The following is a 17,462-nucleotide window of genomic DNA, read 5'->3' as shown; positions in this document are numbered from 1 at the left end:
TATCCAAACCAGAGTGTGATTAGATAGTGCAGCTCTGCAATGCAAGCAGCAAGGATTTCACTGGTCATTTCTTTAGTAAACTTAAATACCTGCATAATGCCTAAGAGCAATGGTGTAAGTGAAAAATGAGTTTTCAATAATCCATAAATTCATCGAATGTCCTAGTCTTAGGCATTTATTTAGATAAGTTAGAAAATCCACAAATTATTTTGAGTATAGCATCGCTCTGCCAGTGCCTTCTATTTCATTTGCTTCAATAAAGGGAAAAAAATCTTTCTTACTCAGATTCACAAAGCCAGCTGACTGCCATCAACTCCAGTGTGCTCCAAAGCAGACATTAAAAATATGGAATCTGGGGCTTCCCTGGTGGCGCAGTGGTTGAGAGTCCGCCTGCCAAGGCAGGGGACGCGGGTTCGTGCCCCGGTCCGGGAAGATGCCACGTGCCGCGGAGTGGCTGGGCCCGTGAGCCACGGCCGCTGAGCCTGCGCGTCCGGAGCCTGTGCTCCGCAACGGGAGAGGCCACAATAGTGAGAGGCCCGCGTACCGCAAAAAACAAAACAAATGAAAAAAAAATATGGAATCTGCTCAGGGTGCAACTTAGAGTGAAGGGTTTACTGAAGGGCTTGACTGTGGACTCACAGCACTTACTCTTGTTTGGTGTGTTTTAAATAGGATCTCGCTCTTATCAGGAGGTGCTGTATCAGGGTACGGAAGGTGGGAAGGCAGCTGTGAACAGGCTGTCAGCACAATTCTTTACTGTGAACCAACTCAATCTCAGATTACAGCAGTATAAACCAGAAAGTGACGTTTTCACCTACCTGTACCCTCCAAATGGAAGCAGAGAACCACAGCAACCTGGTCCCCCGACTTTAAAGAGTTAGCGTGAACCTTGGATGACAAACCTTTCTATGTCTTACGGCTCAAAAGTTCATTCAAAACAGGGTTAGATTTTCATCAGTCCTTACCCAAGATACTGCAAACTGTTGATGTGTCACTGGGTCCTAAAAATATAAATTAGTACTGCAAAGGCATACTCAACTTGTATACTTCTAAGGCATTAAGGTAATGAGGAAATTCCCAAGATGCCCCGAACATGACAGAACCCTTACGAGAGCCAGATCTTCACTCTAAGCAAGCAAACCCCAGCTGGATCACGTTTCCAACTATTTCCCCCACTGTAGTCTGAGGGTTATGAGTCTTCCTGTTAACCTTACTGCTGAAGTCCAACTTAGAGTAGCTGACAAGTGAAAAACAAAGCAAATATGATGCATTCTACGTAAGAATTATGCCTTTACAGGGCTGTACTACAAACTCTTTGGGGTTTTTGTTTGTCTGCTTGTTTTTATTTTGTAAACTTGTTATAAGACATTATTATCTCACCTAGCCGACTGGATTCAAACCAGAATTTTCCCATTTGCCCTCTGTTAGTAAGTACTAAAGTTACCTAACGTCTTTTCACACGGAAGCCAGTCGGATAGCCTCATCACCTGACACTCATTAAAGTCCTTTTGGGTAGACACTTTTCTCCAGAGAACTTGAGGCAAGAAACTCACTCTCTCACAAGGTGCACGACAAGTCAGGGAATACAAGGCAGAACAGACTTCTAAACTCTGCTCTTTGGATCTCTAAAATCTTTGATTCAAGATAAACCAGAGCCCTAAAACACTTAGCTACAGGAGGAGATTTGCAGCCTTAAAATATACCATTCTTAGTTTGGACTGTTCCTAAGAGACCTAGAAGGGGTGGGAGAGGTGTGGTGCCTGATTTTACGGCGGTATGACTCTCAGTCCTGTCCTACAGCTGGCGAGGGCCCGAGCAATGTGGCTTAATCCGGCTGCCCCCCGTTCCCAGTGCTGTTCAGTTCAGACCTTCTTTACTCCCCTACCAACTCTGGTGACGTGAGTCAACAACCGTTCTTTTGCGAGACAAGAAAAAAAGCCACCAAATGAAAGACAAAACCTTAGAGAAAGTTTATCAACTTTAGTTAACTTTCAGTGTGAAGACATGTATAGGAAATAGGTAATATGACCAAAGATGTGATTTGGTTGAAAGCGGGAGCCACTTCCATCTTTGGGAAACTTGAGGATCTCAGGAGGTATCCCTTATGAACGTCAGAAATGCACGAAAATATATAAACGCCCATACTGAAAATCTGCTCAGTGTCTGTGTTCAAGCACCCTCATAAATATACATCCTCCGCAACAGCTTTGGAGCTAAGGTACACAATCCAAAAGTCTCTGCGTACAGAAAAATCTCGGAGGAAAGAGAAGTAGATTTGTGTTCAGATATAACATAGCTGGTCTGTCCTCCACCAGGAAGCCTAGATCCATAGCGCTCTGTCACCTGTAAGAAACAGGCAGCTTCTGAATCATGCGAAACACCAGACATAAAATGCAGGATGGCTACCAGCCACATCTGTTCTAATCCCTGCTTTGACGTAAGGTACGAGGCAGGGGAGGGGTTAATAAAAACCAAACTGAATTTCCCCCTACTCTGACCCATTCTTATGCCTCCTCAATATTTTTCCTCTTTCTAAGACTCCTTTTCTGTTTGAGAAGCTTACTGTTTGGCTGCCTTCTGAAGAAATGGGTATAGTGACGGATGAAAGACTTGTATTCATCGTATAATTCAGAATAAGGGAAAAAACTGACTGCTGTGCATTTAAGATTCTAACAACCTGGCAATTTTGTATAGTCGTTTCCCCCACCCGTTCTTTTGAAGAAATCTGCTTTTATTTCGTTAATAACTAACCACAGTTGCAGCAGCATGGATCCGATTAGCAGTTCTTACGGTACAAAGGGGAGAGGGAAAAAAAGCTGTGAACAGGGTTGCCAATTTGTCCACCTGGGCCCCCAGGAGAAAGATTAGATGAGGCGCCTGCCTGCTCCCTTTTCTCCTACTTGATCGCTGCTCTATACTGCCTGATAGACACAAGCCTTTTTAAAGCCAAGGCACTTTCTTTCCTTAAATAACAGTTTCACTTGCCTCCATCCCCTCTTGTCACAAATTTCTCATCCTGGGTCCCAACAAGTCAGGACACCTCTCAAGTGTAAACATAAGTAGCTGTGGAAAGTACCACACACGGATGCTCACCAGCGCGGAGCTGTTGTGCAGCTACCATAGAGACCCACAGAGGAGTGTCCTTACGCCCTGCAGGGAGGGGGCCCCCGCTCGCATTACCACCTGAACCATCCCCCCGCCCCCGCCCCCGTCTGTGGAAGAACTGTCTTCCATGAGACCGGCCCCTGGTGCCAAAAAGGTTGGGACCGGTTCTAAGAGGCATAGCCAACACTTTACACTACTTTATTATTTTAATTTAAAGGTCCTAGGGGTAGCCAAGTGGGGGAGGCAGCAGTGATGTGCTCAGGGCTACGCCTCTTAGGAACAAAGGATGGCCAGGGCTGCCGGCAAAGCAACACTCTAGAGGTGACTGCAAAGGGGCCTCGTGGGCAAGCCCAGGTCACGCAGAGCCTGATACAGGGGCCATTCTGAGAGGGCAGGATGTCCATCGACTGTGGCAACACAGAGACAAAGGAAGGCGTTCTGGATCATATCCTCATGTATTTTTAAAATGTATTAATTTACTTATTTTTGGCTGCGATGGGTCTTCGTTGCTGTGCGTGGGCTTTCTCTAGTTGTGGCGGGCAGGGCCTACTCTTCTGTGGTGCGTGGGCTTCTCTTGCTGTGGAGCACGGGCTCTAGGCGCGCGGGCTTCAGCAGCTGTGGTGCACGGAGTTAGTTGCTCCACGGCATGTGGCATCTTCCCGGACCAGGGCTCGAACCCGTGTCCCCTGCACCACCAGGGAAGCCCTCCTCATGTATTTTTTAATCTTTCTTTTATTTCAGATTTTAAGTAAATGTTCAGATATGCTTTGGAAATGTATCTTTTTCACGAATAGACTTTTTTTTTTTTTTTTGCGAATGCGGGCCTCTCATTGCTGTGGCCTCTCCCGTTGCGGAGCACAGGCTCCGGACGCGCAGGCTCAGCGGCCATGGCTCACGGGCCCAGCCGCTCCGCGGCACGTGGGATCCTCCCAGACCGGGGCACGAATCCGTGTGTCCCCTGCATTGGCAGGTGGACTCCCAACCACTGCGCCACCAGGGAAGCCCTAGACATTTTTTTTTATCTTCTTCTACTTGTCACTTTCAAATATCTGGAGCCTATTACTCATGTGTTGCTGAAGGCCAAATTCTAGTCACTAGCTAATATTTCAAACTCCATGTTTATCCAGCCAATGCTGATAATGGCTACTTGGGAAACGGGAGTATTATCTGGGTAATGACAAAACTCTCCCTGTAGCCAATCTAATTGGCCATTTTCTTGGAAGATACGGTTAGTTATTAATAATAGATATTTATTAAAAACAATGAGATAATGAATAAAACTGGATATCAGAGAATCCCAGAAATTTGCTACAATACTTATGTGACACAATTTCTGTGTATGATGGATTAGAATCAGGCAGGGTCTACATATGTAGAGGTCTGGTTTAAACTGACAAATCTTGGGACCACTAATTCATGTTCTGTTTTTGAGGGGAAAGAAAGTAGAATAATCTTATCATAGTGGAATCTCTTTCCAGAGGGAGGGAAATAGAATGATTCCATAAACTGTGAAACACAGATGCAGAAAGATGGTTCCCAGCGTATAGGAGGAAAGGTTATATAAGTTATAAATTTTAGTACTTTCTTTTCTTGAATTCCTGTTTATTCCAAGACAACTGTGAGCTCTTTGATTTGGCCAACATTTTTGGAGTGCCTCTTACTTGTCAGGCACTGTTCTTGGCACGGAGGATAAAAAGGAAGCAATGATCACTGCCCTCAAGAGGCTCTGGGGCTATTTGGAGGACCCTAGACAGTAGGACAGAGAGTAGGACTCTCTTTGGCATGGAGGGATAGGTATGACTTTGCAAAGGGAAAGACAATGAAGTTGGGTCTTGAAGGATAAGTAGGAGTTTGCCAGCTGGTAAGGGGCAGGATGGATATTCCAGGCAAAAGGAATTCAATTCTAGGAACAAAGATCTGACACAAAATCACTCTTAGTAGAATTGAAACAGGGACTAACCTAGTTCCCTCTGTCCACTTCCAGTAAAAAGCAATGATGCAACATAAAAAAAGTATGCACTTGGGTTCAGCTCTCTAAAAATACATGTTTCGCCTTTTTTTTTTTTTTTTTTTACAATACGCGGGCCTCTCACTGTTGTGGCCTCTCCCGTTGCGGAGCACAGACTCCGGACGCGCAGCCTCAGCGGCCGTGGCTCATGGGGCCTAGCCGCTATGCGGCATGTGGGATCCTCCCGTACCGGGGCACGAACCCGTGTCCCCTGCATCGGCAGGCGGACTCTCAACCACTGCGCCACCAGGGAAGCCCTTGCCTTTTTTTCAAGTAGAATTTAAATGACATGATTCTTGGATTTTGTGTGAAACAGAATTAGGAGAACAACTGTGAAAATAAGGGATTCTATTACTAACGGAATTAGGCCTGAGAATATAACAATTATTTTATCACAATAATTTTTTCCCATGACATTACAATTTCAGCTGAATCAGACCCTAGTTATAGAAAGAAAAAAAAAAAGCAATACGCAGCCCTCAAAAAATGAGCTATTTATCCCTAAGCTTTTCTATGACCAATACATACATGATCATAACTGGGAATACTAGCTTCCTTTTAAAACATGCCTTTGGAACACTTCAAGGGAAGTGTTAGGCTGTAATGGACACAGTTGGTCTCTTCCACGTTCCAGAAACTCTTTCTTTGCATTGCTTCTAGAGCACCACACTCTCCCTATTTTCCAGTTCTGCCACTGGCTGTTCCTTTTCCTATTCATGGTCTCTACATTTTGGAGTGCCCTAGGATTCAGTCCTCAGAATTCTTCTCTCAGTATTTCTCAAGCCTTGGCTGCACGTAATAATCACCTGGAGAGCTTTAAAAAAAGTACCTGGAGTATTCCAGTCAGAACAACTAAGTTGGCATCTCTGGGGTCTGGCCTACCACCAGCCTCTCCCAGGATGTCCTGTATAGCCAGAGTTGAGAACCACTGACCTTTACTCATTCCCCAGGTCAGCAGTTCCCAGACCGCAACTTCAGCTTCAGTTAGGAACGTGGTGGAAACGCCAATTCTCCAGGTCCACCCCAAACCTACTGACTCAGAAACTCGGTGTGGGGTCCGGTCATCTGTGCTTACACAAGCCCTCCAGGTGATTGTGATGTAGGCCAGGTGTCCTAGGTGATCTCATCTAGAATTCTAATGACTCACAAACTGTTCTCTCCGGCCTAGATCTCTCCTCTGAATCCAGAGTCTTCGTATAACCAGCTGCCTATTCAAAATCTCCCTTCGGACGCCTAACAGGCGTGTCAAAGGTAACACCTTCAAAATCAAACTCTAGATCTCCCTACAAACACCTGTTCCTTCCTTTGTCTTCCACCATACAGAACCACCATTTACCAATCTCTTGGGCCAAAATCCTTCTGCCCCCGCTACTGCTACCCACACATCCAGCCATGACCAAGCTTCCCCTAGACTACTGCAGTGGGGTCTCCTAACCAGTCCAGCGGCTTCTACCCGTCCCCTCTACAGGTCACTCGGCAGCCACAATGATCCTTTTACAGCCTGCAATGGATCACGCCAACCTCTCTGCCTTCTCTACCATCACACTTAAATTCCTAAATTCCAATCATAACCTACAAAGCCCGATATAAGCCGGTCCTGGGTCACTCTCTAATCTAACTGCCTACCTTTCTGTGTCCCCTGCCCAGCACACCAAACACATTACTGACTCAGGGCCTCTGTACTTGCTCTTTGCTCTGCCTGGATACCTCACTCCCAGATATTCACATGGCTTGCTTTTCACCTTCATTCACTGAGCCTCTTGTTCGAATATTAATTTTTTTTAAAAAATTATTTATTTATTTTTGGCTGCCGTGGATCTTCGTGGCTGCGCACAGGCTTTCTCTAGTTGCGGGAGCAGGGGCTACTCTTCATTGCGGTGCGCGGGCTTCTCATTGTGGTGGCTTCTCTTGTTGTGGAGCACAGGCTCTAGGCACAAGGGCTTCAGTAGTTGTGGCTCACAGGCTCTAGAGTGCAGGCTCAGTAGTTGTGGCACACGGGCTTAGTTACTCCGTGGCATGTGGGATCTTCCCTGATCAGGGCTTGAAAACATGTCCCTTGCATTGGCAGGTGGATTCTTAACCACTGCGCCACCAGGGAAGCCCTCAAATATTAATTTCTTAGAGATACATTCCCTAATTATTGTCATCTAAAGAAGCAATCTGATTTTTCCCCCTAACAATAAGCTATATATTGGATTGGCCAAAAAGTGCCTTCGGTTTTTAAGTAAAAATAAAGGACACATTTTTCATTTTCACCAAGAACTGTACTGAACAAAGTATTCACTGTTTCGTTCCACTACCTTCTGCCACTTTTCAGTCAACTTCACAATTCCATCTTCCCCAAACTTTTTATCTTTTTGAGCAAAGAACTCTTCCAGGTGCCTTTTACAGTCTTCCAGGGTATGGAAATTTTTTCTATTAAGAGAATTTTGTAAAGACCGAAATAAATGGAAATCTGTAGGTACAATGTCTGGTGAATGTGGTGGAGGAATCAGAACTTCCCAGCCAAGCTGTAACAGTTGTTGTCTGGTCATCAGAGAAACATGTGGTCTTGCATTGTCCTGATGGAAGATTATGCATTTTCTGTTGACTAATTCTGGGCGCTTTTCATCACGTGCTGCTTTCAGTTGGTCTAACTGGGAGCAGTACATGTTGGAATTAAACGTTTGGTTTTCCGGAAGGAGCTCATAATAGAGGACTTCCTTCCAATCCCAACATATACACAACATCAACTTCTCTGGATGAAGACTGGCCTTTGGTGTGCTTGGTGGTGGTTCACGTCACCTGCCCCACGATCTCTTCTGTTCCACATTATGGTACAGTATCCACTTTTCATCGCCTGTCACAATTTGTTTTAAAAACGGAACGTTTTCATTACGATATCCTTTGCTCTTTGTAAGACCTTATGCCAGAGAGAATTATGTCCCAACCTCCAACAAAAATCCCCATGCCTAAATCCCCAGGACGATTTTGAATACACTACCTTACATGACAAAGGGAGCTTTGCAGTTCCTAAATTAGGTTAACAATCAACAGGTCTTAAAATAGGCAGATTATCCTGAATTTCTGCATAGACAAAGTGTAGTCACATGAGCCCTTAAAAGCTGAAGAGCAAGGCAGAGGGAAAATCAGAGAAATCTGAAGAGTGAGAACGATTTAATGTTGCTGGCCAGCTGATGGCTGGGGCCATGTGTCAAGGAAACAGGGACCTCAGTCCTACAACCACAAGAAACTGAATTCTGACAACCTTAGTGAACTTAGAAGCAGATTCTTCCCCAGAGCTTCTGGAAAGCTACACAGCCCTGTCAACACTTTGATGTTGTAAGACCCTCAGCGGAGAATCCAACCACACAGTGCCAGACTTACAACCTACAGATCTGTGAGATAATAAATGGGTGATGTTTCAAGTCAAAAAAAAAAAAAAAAGGAATGTTTTCATTACATTTAAGTAGAGAATCGCATGCTGAAATACAGTCAAGAGGTTTTTTTTTTTGCTTAACTTACACTTAACCCAAACATCAAAGCAATGAACATAACCAAGCTAGAGCAAATGGTTTTCAACGCTTCATTTGTATATTTTGAGTATGTCGGCTATCTCCTGCGTGGTATAGCGTTGATTGTTCTCAATTAATGTCTCAATTTGATCGCTATCAACTTCAACTTGTCTACCCGACAGTGGAGCATCGTCCAGCGAGAAATCTCCAGCATGAAACTTTGCAAACCACTTTTGACATTTGATCAGTCACAGCATCTTCTCCATACACTGCACAAATCTTTTTTTGCGTTTCAGTTGCATTTTTACCTTTCTTGAAATAATAAAGCATAATATGCCAAAAATGTTGCTTTTTTCTTCCAACTTCAATATTAAAATGGCTACACAAAAAGTCACCAATTTTGATAAGTTTTTTTAAATTCACGCTGATATGACAGCTGTCACATACAATCTAACAAAACTGCTTCGAATGAAGTTAAAGACAATTGAGTGCTACTACAGCCATCTTACAGAAAAAAACGAACGAACCTTTTGGCCAACCCAACACTGTTTTGTGTATTTCCTGTCTTTCTCATTAGAACTTAAGTTTCATGAGGACAGGTCCCTTTGTCACTCATATTCAGTGTATTTTCTCCAGTTCTAGAAACATGCCCACAGCATAGGATGCATTCAGCACTTTGCTGAATTAATGAATGAAAGAAGAAAATGAGCAGTTGGGCTAATGGGCTTTCCTCAGGATATCACCTGATGACCCAATAGTGAAAGTGCAACATGCTACTTAAAAAAAAAAAAAAAAAATTCAATGAATTAATCCATTTGGCATCCTCAGCACGGCCACATTCTTGGCATTCAGCTATACACATTTACTGTAGTTTCCAAGTACAAACTCCTATGTCACTTTCTGTTTGGAAGGGAGAGTATCAACGCTAACAACCCCTGGTTATAGCATTTATAAACAAGCAGATGTGGGTTATTGAAGATTAATGCACTTTAGGATTGGTGTCAGCATTCTGTTTGTCTCTTGCCGAAACCAATTCTGTTCTTCATTAGTCAATACCAACCTGTATCGCCCTGTTATGGAAGAGAAATCAAAGGTGCAAGGGTGTGAGCTGAGAATAAGTGATGAAACTGACTAGCAGGAGACATAACGGCTATAATCAATCAACACATCATAATAATCCTGGCTCCAGGGTTATCAGAAAATAGGTAAATAAGCATGACACTCCTTGTAAAATGGTTTTGTTCCTTTCACAACTACTATTTCTTCCCTTTAGAAAATTGAGTAACACATCAAAAGTTTGTGGAATCAACTTTAGGAACATCTTGACTGTGAGAACTATTTGCTTTATCACCGTTTTCCAAAATGTAGCTAAATGACTTTTGAAACTTTTACTTCTAGGCTAAAGTTAGTCCCTAAAAGCTTTTGTGCCCCTTCCTTCCGATTCCTCATTCCCAGTGAAGACAGAAAATACAGCAGTTCGATGCCAATAGCGTTCCAACAGCGGCAGCGCAATGCTGGTTCAAGAAGCAACAGGGCTTCCCTGGTGGCGCAGTGGTTGAGAGTCCGCCTGCCGATGCAGGGGACACGGGTTTGTGCCCCGGTCCGGGAAGATCCCACATGCCACGGAGCGGCTGGGCCCGTGAGCCACGGCCGCTGAGCCTGCGCGTCCGGAGCCTGTGCTCCGCAACGGGAGAGGCCACAGCAGTGAGAGGCCCGTGCGTCGCAAAAAAAAAAAGAAGCAACAATACTTAGTTAAGCACAAGTCGAGAACAGTGACAGTCCATTTAGCTCAAGAAATGAAAACAAACAGTAAACAAGGTGTCTGAAGTGCTTCTTCAGTGAATAACGTAAAAAAAGAAATCGTGGAGAAGTGGGAGTGGACTGCTGGATCCAGCACGTCAGCACATTCATTACTGCGGATCTTACAGAGCAGGATGAGGCACAAAATATGACCTTGATGACACAGGCTTTCCTACATTTTCATATGCAGAAGATCAAAGAAAGGGAATGGAAAATGAGAGGAGAGTTTAAACTGAACTGCCTGACTTAATTTTAACTAAGAGGGGGAGCAAAACCAAGTGGGACTGTGTATTTTGAGAAAATCCCCGTGCTCTCATTTCTGAATGTGAGAGGAGGATAAAAGGCTTACTTTGAAATTTGTTGGGATGGAAGAACTGGAACGATTTCTACTTTTGGAAAAGAAGGAGCCATACTCATTCCCCAGTTTATCAGGATACCTGCCTTGGGTCAGGAGGGACCTCTAAAGGGCAGGGTAGCTAAGAATCCTGGAGCAGCTGCTGCAAATGCAAGGGTCTGGCTGCAGGTCAGCAGTGGGGAACCTGCCCTTTAGAAACAGCAGGAGACCAAGGTACAGCCAGGATCCTGGCTGAATTTTAAATTAGTATCTTAAAGGGGGAGGCTCTAATAACCAGTAACCAAGCCACAGAGAGCTGCAATGGCATCTCTCTAAAAGACAAAATATATTGTTGCTTTTTTTAAGTATTGCTAAGCATCATTTGGAAAGGATCTGAAATTACTGCTTTGTATAACACACAAATATTTTACTTTGTAAGGGAAAAAAAATACTGGCTGAAGTTCTCTTTGGTTTGTAGAAGTGCTGAATCGATGTTTTCTGGGCTGCCACAGATTAAAAACACGAATATATCAATGGCATTTTGTGTTTAAGAATTTTTTTTTTTCCTGCACAGCTTGCCAATAAGCAGCATGCATCTTCCTTGCAACAAGCTGTTGCAGGATTTCTACTTCGAGTGAAGCCAAAAAAGAACACTTGATAGATGTTTCAAAACAAGATTACCAGGTAGGGTGACTGTGCAGACTTTCAATAAAAAATTTTAGAGATTCTACTGTTATCATGAAAGGAAACTGGTTTAGAACCCCTTACATATAGAAATTAGCTCATAATTTGACCCTGAGTTTTATTAAGCAAGGATAAATTAAAAAGTGAAAATTTTACTTATTTAGGATGGGTTGGGCTTGAGCCCTAAGAGTTCTAAAAATCCCAGGGGAATGGATTAAAAAAGAGAGAGACACTGATTTACACCCTCCGGTGTTCATTTTTTAGGTACTAATCTTGACAAATTAGACCAGGAACTATCATTTCCTCTCACTAAAATCCTTCCTGTTCACTCCAGCCTATGACTAACTCCTAACTGCAATTCATTTTTCTCTTTCCCATTATAGCATCCTTCCAGAATTTGCTTGTCTGAATGTCAAATTAAGCAAGAAAATTAGCTTTTTTGACCAGAATATCTTCTTGTTTGTATCTGCAGCTATACCAGCTCCTACAGGAATCTACTTAGGTCTCACTTTCAAAGCAGAGGGTAAACCAGGTGAGCACTTATACAGAAGAACTCTAAACAAACCACAACGCTGTCCGAAGAGTTATTTTCCATATTTAATCTAATATGTGCTACCTTTTTTGGAATTCATTCTTTTAGTGTCTAAGATTTTCCTGAGGGGCACAAATTCATTATGGTTAGTTGGTACGCTGGATGTATCGCTCACCATCTGGGAACTGACATGATAAAGCTTCAGAGAATCAGGCTTAACCATAAAGTAACTGGTGCTTTATGAAAGTGGAAGGGCTATCTCTGGCAAAGCCATTTCTGCAGGCTCTTAAAACCTGTGGTCCTTTTCAAACTTATTTGCCAGGTATGAGTCTATGTTAAGTAAAGAGGGACAGAGCAGTTCCACCTGGGGAGGCACATGGGCAGAGATGCTCATGGGGGAGGCTCCAGCTGGCTGGAGAGGGAGGGAAAGGAGAGCTTCTGGGGTTGGGAGGCATGAATGGAAAAAGACTGGAGCAAGGAGGGCAGCTCTTAAAAGACTGATGAAAGACCACTCTTCCCTTGCCCTTCTTCTTCCTTTACATCTCTCAGCTCTTAGAACACCCTGACCCACGGCCTCGTGCTCTCCTTTGGCCAGCAGTCAATCTGGGGAGGGGCAAGGCGGGAGGTGAGACACCTCCAACAGCAAAGCACATAAAACTTAAAAGGAGGGAGTTTTACTCTCATATTTGATGAAACTTTATTTTATTTCTGTCCATGACAGCTAGGAAAATGTTGACTTTGATTGGTCTTCTCATAATAAACACCTAATACTATGCCAGAAAAAGAACGGTTGGAAAGAAATGTCTCCTCATCACGACACTACTGTGAACACCTAATTTTCTATCTGGGGTCCTAGCCTACAATAATCAATAGCCCTTCAGCTGTCAGATGAAAGTGACTTAGCTCCGCCTAAAACTGGACTTGGCACAAATGCCAAATGCTAAAAAACAGAGTGGGGAAAAATCTATTCAGGAATTTACAGGTTCTATCCTTACTTAGATCTTTGATAATAAAACCGATGGACTAACCTCAACAGTCTGAACATTTAAAGTTTTTATAGACAAAACTGTTTATTAGGCCATGAACAGTTACTATCCGCCTGCCTAGCAGCACCCCCACCGGACGTTCACCTTTCTGAATATCTAAACACTGTTGCTGCTTAGAGCAGGTGGAGGAAAAAGCTGACAAAAGCCTTCGGCCAATAAAATAAAAATAAAAACCGTTCAGCTTATTTACATTTTTGCTTTGTTAGTAAACTGCAGTGGTTGGTTCTGGAGGCAAGACAAGTGAAATTAACATCCACTAAATCTTTTGGCAACAGCAATGCATTCTGCCGTTGTGCTGTGTCAGCCTCCACTATGTGTTAGGACGAATCAGGCCCAGTGTAAGACCTACACAATACACTCAAGACCCAATAGTTTATTCTCCTTAAATCAAGGTCAATAACTCTCGGCTGTAACCCAGGAAGCAATGCAATGGGATCATTTATTAGAAGGGAAACAAAATGTTTAATATCATACATTTCGGAATCAACTGCGCCCTACGTGAGATTTGCTTTATTTAAATGTGTACATACATGCACACTAACAATTAGAAAGATGGGGATATTTCATTTCTGTTTCTAAATATAAATATATCAAGAGGAGAGAGAAATGAAACATTAAGTAAAAACCCGGAAAATGTACAATGGCATTGAACGTACAACGTATACATTTCTGTTCTCAAATGCTTGTTTAGATTAAACAACCAGGCTGAATCCTTTCCCTTCTAACCATAGACAGCTGCAATGCTGGAGCCCAGTAATGTGCAAACAAAGGGAGAGAATCCATGTGGCTACTTACCACAGAAAATCTCCATCCTGCTTTTCAAAAGAACGCAGGAAGGAAAAGCCCCACTGAGTTAGGGAGGGATGTACCAGGGCTGATGTGCCGGTGTATCACAGTAGTTGTTCCCATGACACTCACAATGTTTGTGAGGCAGCATGATAGGAGGGCAAATTTGCAGTGGGTGGAGGCAAGAAACAGATTCAGCCGTTCGGGATGCTTTAGTGGGCTTTTGTTCATCTACCTCTGGGATACTTCTCATTATCTGTCAATTTTATTTACCAGAGTAGAGATGGAGAAAGACGGTTGCACTTTTTCAAAAAACCCTGGGAAAGCAACACCAGGAAGAGGCCGCACAACATTTTGGCTTTGCCTCACCCCAGCTGTCAGCTACACAACAGCTGCTCATTTTAACAGTGCCTTGCTGGAAAGACAATGAGTGAACGAGCCAATCTGTGTGACGCATGGAGAGGCACTAGCAAGATATAACAGGAGTTAACGGGAGAGAAGTAAGGGCAGGAAAATCAAGTCAGTGCTGGGAATGAGAGGAAGGAAGGGGGAGAAAAGAAAGCAAAAGGCTACAGACAGAAAAATAAAGGGAAATTCCAAACAGATGTTCCCCCGAAAAAGCAGTCTGAGTATCATGCCCTGGGTGAGAAACCATGTAATCTTTACCGGACATTTGTATTTCATTGGTTCAGACTCAGAAGCAAACGTAGGTAGATCGGAAATGATCTCAGACTCTAAGGTACAGACCGACGAAATTTAACATAAGGGCTAGAGATGGGAAAAGGAGGAGGTGAGACTACTCAATCAGCCTAAGGGCTCCTTTATTCTCTAAGGAAGGGTGTCTGCATTTAGTTAAATAACAACCCCCCAAATAATCAACGTTACGATCGTCTCTAAAGTGTGGTTTCATTATTTATGACAAAGTTCACAAAAATGTATTTAAAAGAACTTTTTAAAAGAAGGGCATATAGGCTAAACGGAGGGAAAGAGAAGACCAAAATGTTTTTCAATAAAACCTGCATGGTTTTTAACAAATCCCCGTAAAATAACACCACATAAAATGTTTGATGAGCGTCTACCAAAAATGTATGTTTGAGTGTCCCTGAGCTTAGCTGGGGAACAGAGTAGAGAAACAGGTGGTATCTGTACTCAAGCCACGAGGATGACTACCAAGAGGTCCAGGACAAGAGTGCTGATAGCTCTGCGGCTCCGCTGTATGAATTACAAAGGGTGCCCCTTCCCCCAGGAGAGCAGCCGGCACTTCACTGCCATTTACTCTCCCGGCCCATATCCCTGGTCCAGTGAGCAATCTGCTCAAGTGCATGTGGCAGCCCTGGCTGGGAACACGGAGCGGGTGGGACTCATGTCGTCTCAATACATGCAGAAAGTGTGAGAAATAACCCAGGATTCTGAACTGCAGCTATTGGTAAATTTTATGCTACACTGCCTGCCTATCACCTCACGCAGAAGTCTACCTGCCTACGATCTGAGCGAAGCAGGGGTTTCAACGCTTGTCTTCTGTCCCTTCTTAACCTTCTCAGACCCAGCCTCCCAGAAGAGCGACCGCTGACCTATCTGTTTTTTTCAGGTCAGGAGAAAAATGGTTTCAACTTTGCGAGAAAATACATCGCGCTTCCATGGCTAGTTCTAGCGGTCCTATCGAATAACCTCAGTACACACAGCAAATCATCACTGGAAACTTTATATACGTGTCTTCTGAATGGTACAAGAACACTACCGGATTAACAACCAGAAGACTTGTAGCCAAAACCACCTGTGCTGTTCCGGACAGTAATGATCGTGGACAAGTCTCTACATCTCAGCGTGAATAATAACAATAACCGAAATCACAACAATCATTACCGTGCACTGAATGCTTACCATGTGCCTGCTTTATATGTATTAACACATTTAATCTTTACAGTAATCCTATGAGATGTGGTTATTATCTTTACAGATGCAGAAACTGAGGCATAAGGAGGCTCAGAGGCTTGTCCAAGGTTACACAGCTGGTAAGTGGCAATAAAACGACGAGGTGGGATCAGATGATTAAGAGAGTCCATCCAGCTCAAATGTTATCTGTCATTCCACACCTGGGAGAAAGGTGAATAAATGCCAAAACTGCTCACCAGATTTTCTAAGAGTTTATTCCCCTTAGAGTAACACTGACATTAAAGAAATGTTCTATTTGCCACGTTTTATATAACTCTATTACTCTTCAGCTTTACACTCAGCAAAGATAATTCTGGATTTATCTGAATAGCGTGCCTCTGAACACAAGTGGAACTTTTACTATGTAATTTTATCCCTGTACTAAATTTCACTGAATAGTTTTATCAAGCATCGTGTAGAGTAATATAGGCTGCAATGTGATGAAATGAAACGTAGGCCCCGGCCCTGGGCAGTCAGAATTTCTGACACAAGTTTACAAAACAAACTATTAGCCTTAAACATCATTTCCAAGAAAGCTGAAAGCTTTCTATTAAAAACTCACTTCCCCAGGAAGTCAGCAGAGAAAAATCACATTCAGGTCCTCCCCTGAAGGTACTGTGAAGGATAGGCCTCATTTGTGACAGGGCTAATAGAGGTCATCAGAATCGTAATCCACTGACCAACCTTACCCTGTGCAAAACACAACTAAGTACCAGGCTCTTAGACCAATTACATCTACCTCTAATGTGATATCACGTACCCAAATTGAGCTCTTTTGTTGGGTTTTGTGTGTTCTATACAGCACCAAAATCCAGAAAGTGAAATAAAAGTTTCAAAATCCCCACCTGGAATGATAAGTATATGTATGAAAATCATCAGATGGTGAACTACCCATGCTAGGAATTTTAAATGGAAAACTAAAATATCTTGATGCCTCAGAAAAGTTTTCATTTAAGTTATTAAGAAAAGTCCTTTGGATGCAATTCAGAAAAATGGAGTGGGTTCTTTGACAAACTTAGTATTTTACATATAACTTTCCAGTGTTAATTAGGTAGGCGATACCTCAAAAACCATCTCAATATCAAAAACTGCCTAAGGAATTCTGAAATACATAGTAGTCATAGCTTTAAAAATATTAAAAGCAGGTAAATCCAGGTTTTATTACAATCATTATGAGGACAAATATTTTTGAAAGAAAGGTAACATCAAGATGCCGTCAATAAAGTGTATCAAAATTATAGGTAGTTTAAAATATGGATCCTAGGCACATCACATTTAGTCAAAAAAGCTAAGTGGAGAAGGCCACATATTGTATTACTGGGGTGACCATACTTCATGATTTGCCCAGAATCTTCCTGGTTTATACCTGTTCTACTTCAATTATTAATAGCAACCCTTAAAAGCTCAAAGGTGTCTCAGCTTGGTTGATAAATTATATAGTCACTTTAATATGATACATTTCTATAAAGCTCAAAACTAAATAAAACTAACAATACGTACTCTATGAATGTTTGTAATAAAATTCTTTAAAAACTCCAAATAATCCAAAAAGAATGATTTAAAATACATTCAGAGAATATCTGAGGCTGGGGAGAGTTATAGGGCTGAAGAAAAGGAAGGAATACACAGGTAGAAACAACACTGGCAATACTCCAATTCTTAAATTGGATCGTGAGTCATGAGTACTCATTTGAGTTACGTTTCATAATTAGCATTTTTCATATGTTCACACATATGTTTA

General features: G+C 42.7%; 1 protein-coding gene across 1 annotated transcript in view; it reads right to left on the bottom strand.

Annotated features, from left to right (window-relative positions):
• The window catches only part of ARID1B (AT-rich interaction domain 1B), a 409,766-nt gene that overhangs the window by 103,505 nt on the left and 288,799 nt on the right, over positions 1-17,462 (bottom strand).

The sequence above is a fragment of the Delphinapterus leucas genome, chromosome 12 (assembly GCF_059928025.1).
Source record: "Delphinapterus leucas isolate spDelLeu-1000000601 "Yukka" chromosome 12, BTC_Dleu_Yukka2, whole genome shotgun sequence".
In the NCBI taxonomy this organism is placed as follows: Eukaryota; Metazoa; Chordata; class Mammalia; order Artiodactyla; family Monodontidae; genus Delphinapterus; species Delphinapterus leucas.
The sequence above is the reverse complement of the archived record's forward strand: the minus strand, read 5'-3'. Positions and strand labels throughout refer to the sequence as shown.